Below are 11,395 nucleotides of genomic sequence, written 5' to 3'. Positions count from 1 at the left end.
TGCAGAGTCCGGTTTGCGGGGAGGGGGGAGCTCTCTCTTTTGCCCTCTGGGTCCCTGACGTGGGAGGCTTCTCGTTTGCCCCTCTTTGTCCGCTCTCTGGGGTGCTCAGATGTTGATGGTAGCCCTGTGGCTCCTCTGAGCCCTCTGTGCGGGAGTTTCCCACTGGCTGAGAGAGCCAGAAGAGCTACAGTTTCCCGCCGGGGGCCGCCCCTCCCCCCTCTCTGGTAGCCGCGCGGACCAGATCGCTGATCTGATGGGGAGGGAGCGGAGCTCTCCTTACCTCTCCCCACTTCCTCCGGGGGCCCAGCACGTTCCGCTCTCAGATGTGCGGCAGTGTGGATCCCTCCGCTCTAGCTTTTCACTGTCTGGGATTCCGTTGTTGGTCTGTGGCTGTTGCTTTTGTTGTATCTTGTGGGGGAAGAATTCACGGGAAAGCTCACTCCGCCATGATGCTGACGTCACTCTTGGCCATTATGTTATGTAGTAATTTTAGGAAAATTAGGTGACAGAAGAGCCAGGCTCAAAAAGAGATAAAGTTTTCCATTTACCATAAAAATATCGAAACATCAAATGGTAGATGTGCTGATGTCAGTCCGAAGTGAGTAAGTTTTTGTAACACAAAGCTCCCACTTTTCCAACATCACTGAGGTTATTGCAGTCTTCTTGGAAGAGTGGGTAACTCCAGAAGTAATGTGCACCCCAAAAGCTTTGCCACAGAATAAGGAAACAACTGAAAGATGCGATCCTCAGATAGAGAAGGCTTTATATTTTGCTCCAGCTGATGGCATTTTCGGAATGGTGGAGGTAGTTTGAATGTAAGAAAAAATAATCCCAAGGAGAGGAACACCACCCAATATGCCAGTTAGTAAATATACCAGGATGTTATTGATGAGGCTATCACAACAGGCAAGCTTGATGACCTGAGGAAGTTTACAGAAGAAATGGGGGATTTCCAGGTCTGTGCAGAAGGACAGTCACAACCCCACTAGTCTGTGGAGCAGGGCATGTACAATGCTAATGATCAGAGTGAGTAGAACCAGCAGGTCATAGAGGCGAGGGCTCACGATGACTGTGTAGCTCACTGGATGGCTGATGGCCACATAATGGTCATAAGGTATAGCTGCAAGGAGAAAGATTTCCAAGCATGCAAAAAATAGAATGAATCTGACTTGAGTGAGACAGCCTGTATAACTGATGGATTTGCTCTGTCTTTGGATGTTCACAAGCATCTTGAGACTGTGGTGGTGCTGAAACAGATGTCAGTGAAGGACATGTGGGGGAGGAACAAGTACATGGGTTTGTGGAGGTGGAAGTCAGAGCAGATGGCCAAGATTATGAGGAAGGTCTTGAGCCCTGTGACCATGTATATGGTAGGAAAAGTTCAAAGAGAAGGGGCTGCATTTCTGGATCCTCAAAGAGACTCAGCAGGAGGAATTCTACTACATCTGTTTGGCTTACTGATTCCATGTTGTTGATGACTCTGATGGAAAAGATACAGGTGATAGGACACATACCAGATATACAAGGACCACTTGTTTTAGGAAAGCCTGCCATCTATATTGTGAATTGAAGTGACTATCACTTGTCTTTCCTTTTCCCTTCTCTCTCTTAGTCTCTCTCCTTTCTTCAAGCAATAGTTTTCTATCCTCTCTCCTACACTACCCAATTTCTCAAATCTTATTCATTTTCTTCCCATGTTGCATCAACTGATAGGAACAAAATAGGAAACTCCATATGGATTTTCCTTGAGAATTCTCCAAAATTTCAAATTAGTATGCAGAAGAATCAAAACCAAACACATTAAATCTGGATTTTGGAGTAGAATTTCTCGAACTGTACTTGCATCCTAATTAACTACTGGATTTGTTAAAACTCATATTACTGGACCCCACGCTCAGAATATGACATTAAGGAGGTTGGACATGAGACTGCAAATTTGCCACTCTAACACATTTCCAAATGTTGCTGCTGGTTTTGTTTTACTTGAGGACCACTGTTCTTGAGTACAGAACATTGTGGGCATGGAAAATCAACTCCTCCCCCAGGTTGGAGCTGAACCAGTGTAATTAGTGAAGAAACTGATGGCCTGACTAATCAGTTTTCTGCAGGGTGAGCTAGCTAGGTCTGGTCAAGACCATGACTCAATTAAACCTCTTCATGTTCAATTGGACTTCAAAATCTGTCCTTTTACTTCTCTGCTTCCATTTCAGTATCTCATCATTGGGTTCTTATCACAAAACCTTTGCTGTAATTTTTGTAATTAATAATGGTATTAGCATATATCATAAAATAAGTATAATATATTATTATAACTTGCTGTCACTCCCACTCCCACTAATAGCACTCTATTGCCAGGCACAGTTTTCAGCATTTTTCTCACAGTAGTGTTGGGGAAGAGGGAGAATTCCCCTCTGTCCTTTCCCTTAAGGTTCTTATGGCTGGCCAAATAATTAAAAGACAGTTTAGTAGGAGAAAATAAAACAAAGTTTAATAACACGTATACATGGGAGAAACCAGGGAAACTGAATTTCTCAACAAATGGCGGAGGTTTTTCACCTTAAATAGATTTAGATAAAGACAAAAGAGGATGTAGGGGGTGGGGAGGGAGACAGAAATCACAGTAATCAAGAGTATGCAGATTTAAGTCCTTTCCTTCCTTACTAAGAGTTTCTAGAGATAAGGTGATCCCTTCCTCTTCCTAGTACAGAGAGGGAGATACCTTTACAAATGCAAATGTTTGGTAAACAGAACTTTGATAAGAATGGGCTTAGCAAAGACCCTGGGAGTCTGTCCATACACAGAGTTACATTCCTTTAGGCAGTTAGTGGGGGAGGTCAAATGTCTATCAGAGAAAATAATCAAGGTAAAGAGATATATTTTGGGGTTGCCAAATTTTGATCTCCCACACTAGCTAATTATATTCTTTCTAGTGACCTTTGAGTCAGGTGCTCCTACCATCCTCCTGTTTACCTATGACCTCATGTAAAGATAGAGGTCAAGTAAGGTGAAATTATGGATATAGAATACTTGACACTCTAGTAAGAGGTGGTGAAGAGATTTGAACTCAGGCTTCCAGACTTCGGAGCTGACTTCACACCACCATGTGATGCAAACTCTGAGTAATACAGATTTAGGAATCCTGAAGGGTCAATTAGATTCCATCATTTGCCTTTTGAAACTTCCATCTGAAGAAAGCCAAAGTGCTTTCCCTGATTTTGAGGGTCTTCTCATCCCTGACTGACTACATAGGTAATGTCTAGCAGGTGACAGCATCCAAGCAGGATCCTTGTCAGAACCTGAGATCAAGATTAAAATATGGTCTTTGAAATCTTAAGCTGTTTTGATGATAATGTCAATGAGATTCTCTTTTTCTCCCAATATAAGAATGTTAAACCTTTCTCATAAGATAATACACAGGACATCTCTGTTTTTTCTTTTCTTTCTCAATATGGAAAAATTGGAAGAAGAAGAAAATGCATGACACCTTGAAAAGAATGAAAAAAAAGCAACAATTTGTTAGTGTATTCAGATCAGAATCCTGGGATGAGAAAGATGAAATCTACCAACACAGATTTCCAGGTTGCTTAATAGGAGTGTTGCTACAGTAGTAGGAAGAGGTAAACATTGCCCAATTAGCCTTAAGAGGGAAAATGGGAATTCAGAAATGTCTATTTAGATACCGAAATGCCTTGGCAGCTGTGGGACTAAAAAATTTAAATCAACGCAAATGGAGGTTTGTACCTGGTGAATGTGAAGTACTTGCTATATGAGATGATCGTGACAATTGGATGAGAAAATGAGACCTTCGTTTTAGAAATTACTTTCCCCCAACACACACACACGTGAATGAAATAAACACATGCATGCTCTTTTCTGTACAACTGCCAGCCACGTGTTTACCTGCAAAGCAATAGAAAAAGATGACGCACAATTGCAAATTTTAATCTGGAGCTATAATTATCCCCACTAAAATTACTTTAAATCTTTTTTTCCTGTTCTTTTCTCATTTCCAAGGTAACCCATTGAGATCCATCCCTTCTTTCATTTCTCTCTTTTTATTAGACTATGGAAATAATTAATCCCTTGCTACTCAGAAGTTTGATTGATTCCCCATTGCTTTTATTTTTTTGACACCTCTGTCTCCGTTGTATAATGAACAGATAATGTTAGGAAAAGAAAATTGAAAATCAATCATGGGAGTTCAGATCTTCCTCCTGTGTTTCTGTTAGGCTCCATCAAATTGGGATCAGGCAGCCTGGGCACTGGTACCTGAAGGAATCCTTAGTTTACTATGTACCAGGATCAACTCCTGGACACTCCTATTTCCCATGTTATGATGAGTTCCTGGAAGTATAGTCAGTGGATCATGCAAAACAAGCAGGAGGTAATTCGTATGCCCTGGATACATCAATGTATCTACCAATTATTCTCATGAACCAGTGATTTAGAAAAAGACTGTAAAGGAGTCTCTTATGTGAACAGCTCATCAAGATACTAATTTTTAGAGCTGAATGTCTCTAGGTAAACTCTGCTTCACCAATCAGAAAACATGGACCATTAGCATGGAGTCATGAAAACAAGTAGCCATAACTATATCAATCAAGATTCAACTCAGAGGAGCCAGCCCAGTGAAGCAAGGGGTTAAGTGCTCGCGCTCCGCTGTAACGGCCCGGGGTTTGCCGGTTCAGATCCCAGGCACGTACCTACGCACCGCTTGGCAAGTCATGCTGTGGCGGCGTCCTGTATAAAGTGAAGGAAGACGGGCACAGATGTTAGCCCAGGGCCAGTCTTCCTCAGCAAAAAAAGAGGAGGATTGGCAGATGTTAGCACAGGGCTGATCTTTCTCACAAAAAAAAAAAAAAAAGATTCAACTCAGAGACACCTGAGTTTAATTCTGGCTCCAACACTTGCTTTGTAAATGAGGAAAAGATTTTTCAACTGTACAAAGACTTTAGTCTCCTCATTTGGATTATGGGAACCATCGTAAAACATTATGGGAATGTTGCAAGTATGAGTATTGAGTAGACTAAATCACCAAGCGTAGTGTTTGATATATGAGACACTCTTTATATTTCTCGTTGTTATTTGTTTCTGCCACGGACAGAATTGTACCCCTTGACAAGGTACATTACAGAAGGGAAGTGATGAGTGGGGAATGGTGAAAAATGAGAGGAGAAAGAAAGAACATCTTTAGTATGACAACTGTAAATTTCAGGGAAGAATGGATGTGCTGAAGCTCCTGCTGGGAATCTTGCTTGAGCAAAGAAACAGGAGGAGTGAACAATCCAAATGAACATCAAAGATTAATGTTTGTTTCTCATGGACACATGATAAAATGCACAGCAATTGAAAAGAATAAATTAGACCTAGATGTATCAACACAAGGAACAAAAACTCCAAAGAGATAAGTAACTTGCCTACCAAGTCATCTACAGCATGATAAAATTTGAATATGTTTCAAAATACGCACCTATTAAAATTTTAATTTCTCATTATAAAATATTTCAAACATCAAGAAGCACAGAGAAAGCAATAAAGTCCTGAATATCCACCACTAAGCACCATTAACAAAATATATTGCCATATTTGCCCTAGATTTTTTTAAAGAAATAAAATAATATGTAATTTTTTTCCATATCCTCGATCACTTTTCGCTTCTCCAGGGGAACCGCTATACTGAACTCGGTATGTTTTATTCCCCTGTAGTTTTCACATGTTGAATATGATTCTATCCATAAACCATGTTCTTGTTTGCATTTTAAAACTTTATGCACTGTTTATGGCATTTTGCATTTGGTTTTTAAAAATATGTTTGATGTCATGGTACGTTTTTCTCTGGTTCATTAACTTTAACTATCTTATCTTATTCCAATATCTTATTACACCACAATTTATTTATCCCTTCCACAACTAATGCATATTTTTATTATGAGATTTTGTGCAAACACACACACACACATATTTACATATATATGTAATACCTAAAACGATTTTAAATAACATGTGGAGAACAACCGAATTCAAGAATGTAGTTGCCTTTGGGAATGAAGAGAAACATATAGGTCATGTTATATTTATTCATTCTTGCCTAATTTAGTACCTAGCTCTGGTAATTCCTCCATCACTCTCCTGCGTCATCAATATTCCTCTTTTGTTAGTTCATTTCCAATAGCATCCAGTATATTTGAACTTCTTTTATAAAATACAACAAAACCTCTCTGGAACCCTTCTGTAAAACACTTTCAATTTTCTGTTCCCTTTATATCAAAACTTCTCAAAAGAGTTTTCTGTACTCACTCTACACTTCTCCTTGCATTGTTTTTTTGAGGTCATTATGTTGAGGTCCCTGCTTCTAGACCCTCACATTACCTACTCTTAAAAAACATTAAAAATTGTCCCATTTGCAACAACATGGATGGGCCTGGAGGGTATTATGTTAAGCGAAATAAGCCAGAAAGAGAAAGACAAACACTGTATGATCTCACTCATATGTGGAATATAAACCAACACATGGACAGAGAAAACTGTATTGTGGTTACCAGGGGCAATGCGGGTAGGGGGTGGATACAAGGGGTGAAGGGAGACATATATATGATGCTGGACAAACAAAAATGTACAACCCAAAATTTAACAATGTTATAAACTATGAAAACATCACTAATAATTAAAAAAAAGCATTAAGTTTCTCTACCTTAAGCCCACTGCTTAATTCTCCATCTTTCCCATAATTGATTTATCAGCAACATTGAGCCATTTATTACTTACTGAAATGCTTTCTTTAATCATCTTTCAGCATTATATTTATTTTGGATTAACTTCTACCTCATTGGCTACTATTTCTCTGTCACTTACCATCATCTTCCTTAGCTCCCCAACCACCAACACCAGAAGGTCTCTTGGATCAGTACTCAGTCCTCCTCTCTAGCTATCATCACTCCTTTGCAATAGCATCCAGACTCATGGTTGTTAGGTAATCAACACACTAACGACTCCCAAATTAATGTCTCCATAGAGATATTCTCCCTTGAATTCCGGAAGTGTATATTTAACTACCCACTTGACATTCCCAAGTAGATGTCTAACAGGCAACTGAAACTCAACATTTTGAACACTAAAAAACTGATATTAATCCCCAATATGATATTCACACAGTTTTTCCTATCATCCTTGATGGCAAGTCCAATTTTTCTTGCACAGTGCAGTATTCGCACTAAGCATCTCCCTTGATTCTTATAATCTGTGTCCAATCTTCCAGAAAACCCTGTTGTCTGCACGATCAAAATACATCCAGAAGCCAGCCATATCTTATCAACTACACCATTACAACCTTAATTGAAGCCACTAGAAATTTAGAATTATTCAAAAGCCACTTACCTGGGCTACACTGTGTCTATTCTTGTGGTCAGTAGGATGTTGATATAATCTGTCTGGCATTACCTCTTTGATGTCATCTTTAGTGTTTTTCCTATCTCCTGTTTCAGCCTTGCTGGCCTCCTCATGTCTGATTCATTTTGTTGGTTTTCTGTTTCAAGATTTTTTATTGCAACCTATTACTATTTTGATGTGTAGATTTTAGTTGAATGAGAATTCTTTTCCCTCTCTGTCTTTCTATCAATGTGCTCACTTTCTCCTGTGACCACGTTCACAATTCCACTCACCAACTGCCAGTTCACTAGTCTTGAATTAAGCTTACTGACTCTTCCTGCTCAGTGACATTGAGAATATCACAAATTGAGCCATAAAGTCAACAGTCAGACTAGTTTAGTTCTTCCTTGGAGTTTTTTTTTTTTTTTAATTCTGGATATTCTCTGTTTGCAATCATGAGGCCAGTCATGTCTATAACTTTACATTCACAGACTTTCCTCAAATAAAGAAGTTCCACTTCTGCCCTTGGCTTTAAGCACTTAATCTTTTTCTGGGACAGTCAATCTCCCTCACCTAAGAGAGTAAGTATCTTCTCACTTATGAACTTAAATCCATAAATCCTTTGGCTCCATCTCATCTACCACTTTATGTTTTAGTTCCTTGTGGCCCATGGAAAACTTTATCCTTTTTTGAATTCTGCTGTGTATTTGTATTTTCCTTATTTCTCATGTGTTTGAAGTGAGTGAAGTTAAGATGCTGAAGAGTGACATTACTATGCCATCTTGTCATAAGTTTACTTTCAAATAATATATCTGGAAAAATATAGATTAATAAATTTCATACAGGGGCCAGCCCTGTGACAGTAGTGGCTAAGTTTGGTGCACTCTGCTTCAGCAGCCTGGGTTCATGGGTTTGGATCCCAGGTATGGACCTACATCACTCATAAAGCCATGCTGTGATGGTGACCCACATACAAAATAGAGGGAGATTGGCACAGGTGTTGGCTCAGGGTCAATCTTCCTCACCAAAAAAAAAAAAAAGAAAGTTCATGTAGAAAGAGTTAAAATGTAAAATAAATTGATGAAGACATGCAAATTATAGAGTCCTTAAAGAAAATTGTTTTTAAGTGAATATTAACATGGAGCATCATCCATATATATTCAATTATGGATGACATCTACTAGGTTATGGACAAGATAACACACTACTGCCTTATAGTGGTATTGTATTTTGTCACAACACAATTAAAAATGAAGAATCATAAAGCAACCCAAAGTTTCCCAATGTGAAGAAATTGTACATTAAATCTATTGTGTGGAAATAGGAAAAAGTGGTTATGAAAGTCTAAAAGGGGAGAGTGATTTATGTGTATATTGATCACAATCACAATCGATCATAGAGGTATCTCAGATTCTTCTATGTAAAAATTAGAGAACAAAATTGAGGGACAGAAAACATTCAGTGCGAATGTTAAACCATCCCTGCATACCTGGAGTAGAGAATTTGAATAGACCAATCACCAGTAAGGAGATCGAAACAGTAATCAAAAACCTCCCCAAAAATAAAAGTCCAGGACCAGACGGCTTCCCTGGTGAATTCTACCAAACATTCAAAGAAGACTTAATACCTATCCTTCTCAAACTCTTCCAAAAAACTGAGGAGGGGGGGAAGATCCCTAACTCATTCTACGAAGCTAACATTACCCTGATACCAAAACCAGACAAGGACAACACAAAAAAAAAGAAAATTACAGGCCAATATCACTGATGAACCCTAAGTGTTTGAATTTTACGATATCTGAGCTACATATATAAATATATAATTTATACCCAATACATGAACTATGTTTTCACATTAAATATTGGAATCAACCTCCAAGATATCATTCATTAGATCGAGATGCTTTTGTTAGTAACTTTAAAAAGAGAAGTCTGGAATTCGTTTCAAAATGTGTGTGTACATGTCCACAAGGTATGTGAAGTGGAGGTGAACATGAACAACTGGTGAGAACTGGATGGTGTACACCTGGCCTAACAGGGCCAGCGATTAGCCATCATGAATTCCTCTCTTCTATAGTCTTGGTCTTTAAGGATTTCCAGTTCCCAGGGGTCAGAATGACACTAAAAATATTTGTCTAATAAGGACCTTTGGATATTGATCCTCCAGGGATATGGAGACTGTAAAGATTCAGCCTGTGAGAACCTCATTCATCAGCCATTGCCTAGTCAGGAAGAAGCACACCCGAGGCTCCATCCAGGGATGATTTTCCTTGGCCAGGAGCCCATTGCCTCACTTGATCTCTCTGCCCTTGCTAAAGACATACCTTCTGTATTCAATATCCACATAAGGTGTCAAGCATCATTCCACAGTGATACCAGCAAGGTAACTTAAAGTTCTTAGTTATTGCTTTGGTAATGGGGACAAGTGTTTTACTACAAATTCATCTGTAAGAAGACATGAGGAGGATACCTGCATGAAATGATCAGAACCAGGTGTCCCATGGGACTGCAGCATAACTGTCTTCTTGTTGACCCGTTCCAATGTGGTTTGTACCAATACTCACCCGGTACTCAAGCAGCTTGTCTCCGAATTTCTCTAAAAAAATGGAGGAACCCATTATTCCTCTGAAAAGAAATCTGCCCCTTCTCAAACGTGATGACTGGTATAAAGCCTTGTGACATTTACTTGAATTCTCGTGTGGTCGTGGGGAAGGGGTTTGGCTGGCTTTCCCTTACATTTCTGTTCCTGGTTCTTAATACATCATTGTACTGAAAAGTGCTTGTATAATGCCTGTAGCTGGGCTGTGAGGATGGAGGGGAGAAAGTGGACACAGAGAGACTCAGCCAGCTGGCTTTCTAGCACATTCTTTTCTCTTTATAAAATTACTATGTATTTTATATAAGAAAAACAGCGACTGTATAATAAAAAAAGCATATGACCACTCTCAACTCATTCCAGAATTAACAAATGTTAACATTCTGCTATATCAACTTCAGGTCTTTTTAATAAAGCAACAAAATAATATGCATATAGAGGGCACCTCTTGTGTCTACCCCTGAGTTTTTGTTTCCCCTTCCTAGAGACAGCACTGTTTAGAATGTGATGATATCCCCCATGCATGGCCTTATATGATATTTGTATTCATAAACATCTATAGGGTGAAAAACACTAAGCATAATACCCATCAGTTAGAGAATAGAGAAATAAAACACAATGTACCAATATAGTGGAATACTCTTTGGTAATAAAAATTAATAAAGCTGGAATAAATATATAAAGAAAAGATAAATTACATAGGAATGCCAATTTTAAATGACATGTACTATATGGCTTCGGTTTATATAAAGCTTTCAAAATGCAAAACAATGCATTTGTTTATGGAAAAACAATACTAATTATAGTAAAAGTTGCTGAGGAGTAACACATATGAAGCTCTTTAGTGGTTTTCCTGGAGAAGGAAAAGAATCAAGATAGTTCAAGTACATGATTTGAGGACATCACATGTACTGATACTACTTTATTGCAATAAAGATATCTACAATGAGAATAATGAAGTGCATGAATTTGATAAATCTGACTGATGGTACTAGCTCTTCATTGTTATCTCTGTACTTTTGTTTAGCTTGAATAATTGATAGTAAAAATAAGTGTATCTGTGTAGGATCAAAAATATTTAAAACTTTCTCAAGCTGTAGACTTTTTGTCATATGAAAGTTTTTCACTTATAGGTTTTCGTTATTTCTGTTGATTCATATTTCTGATTATTTTTATTCTCTGATTCATATTAACTGCTATATGTTTCATGATATGTCCATTCTAAATGAATATTGGCATCATTGGTAAAGACTTTCTTCATTTTCTACATGATAAAGATTCCTACCTGGAGTTTCAGCTCATAAACTGTTCCCTGAAATTTGCAGCTATAATCTAGGGATGTTCTGTATTTCTATTGTCTTTCCCCAGATTGCCTCACCACATTACTTTCTTCTGAGGGGTGAAATATGCCAAGAACTGTCGTTCATGGCAGAAA

This window comes from Diceros bicornis, chromosome 30 (assembly GCF_020826845.1).
Source record: "Diceros bicornis minor isolate mBicDic1 chromosome 30, mDicBic1.mat.cur, whole genome shotgun sequence".
NCBI lineage: Eukaryota > Metazoa > Chordata > Mammalia > Perissodactyla > Rhinocerotidae > Diceros > Diceros bicornis.
Note: the sequence above shows the minus strand (reverse complement) of the source record.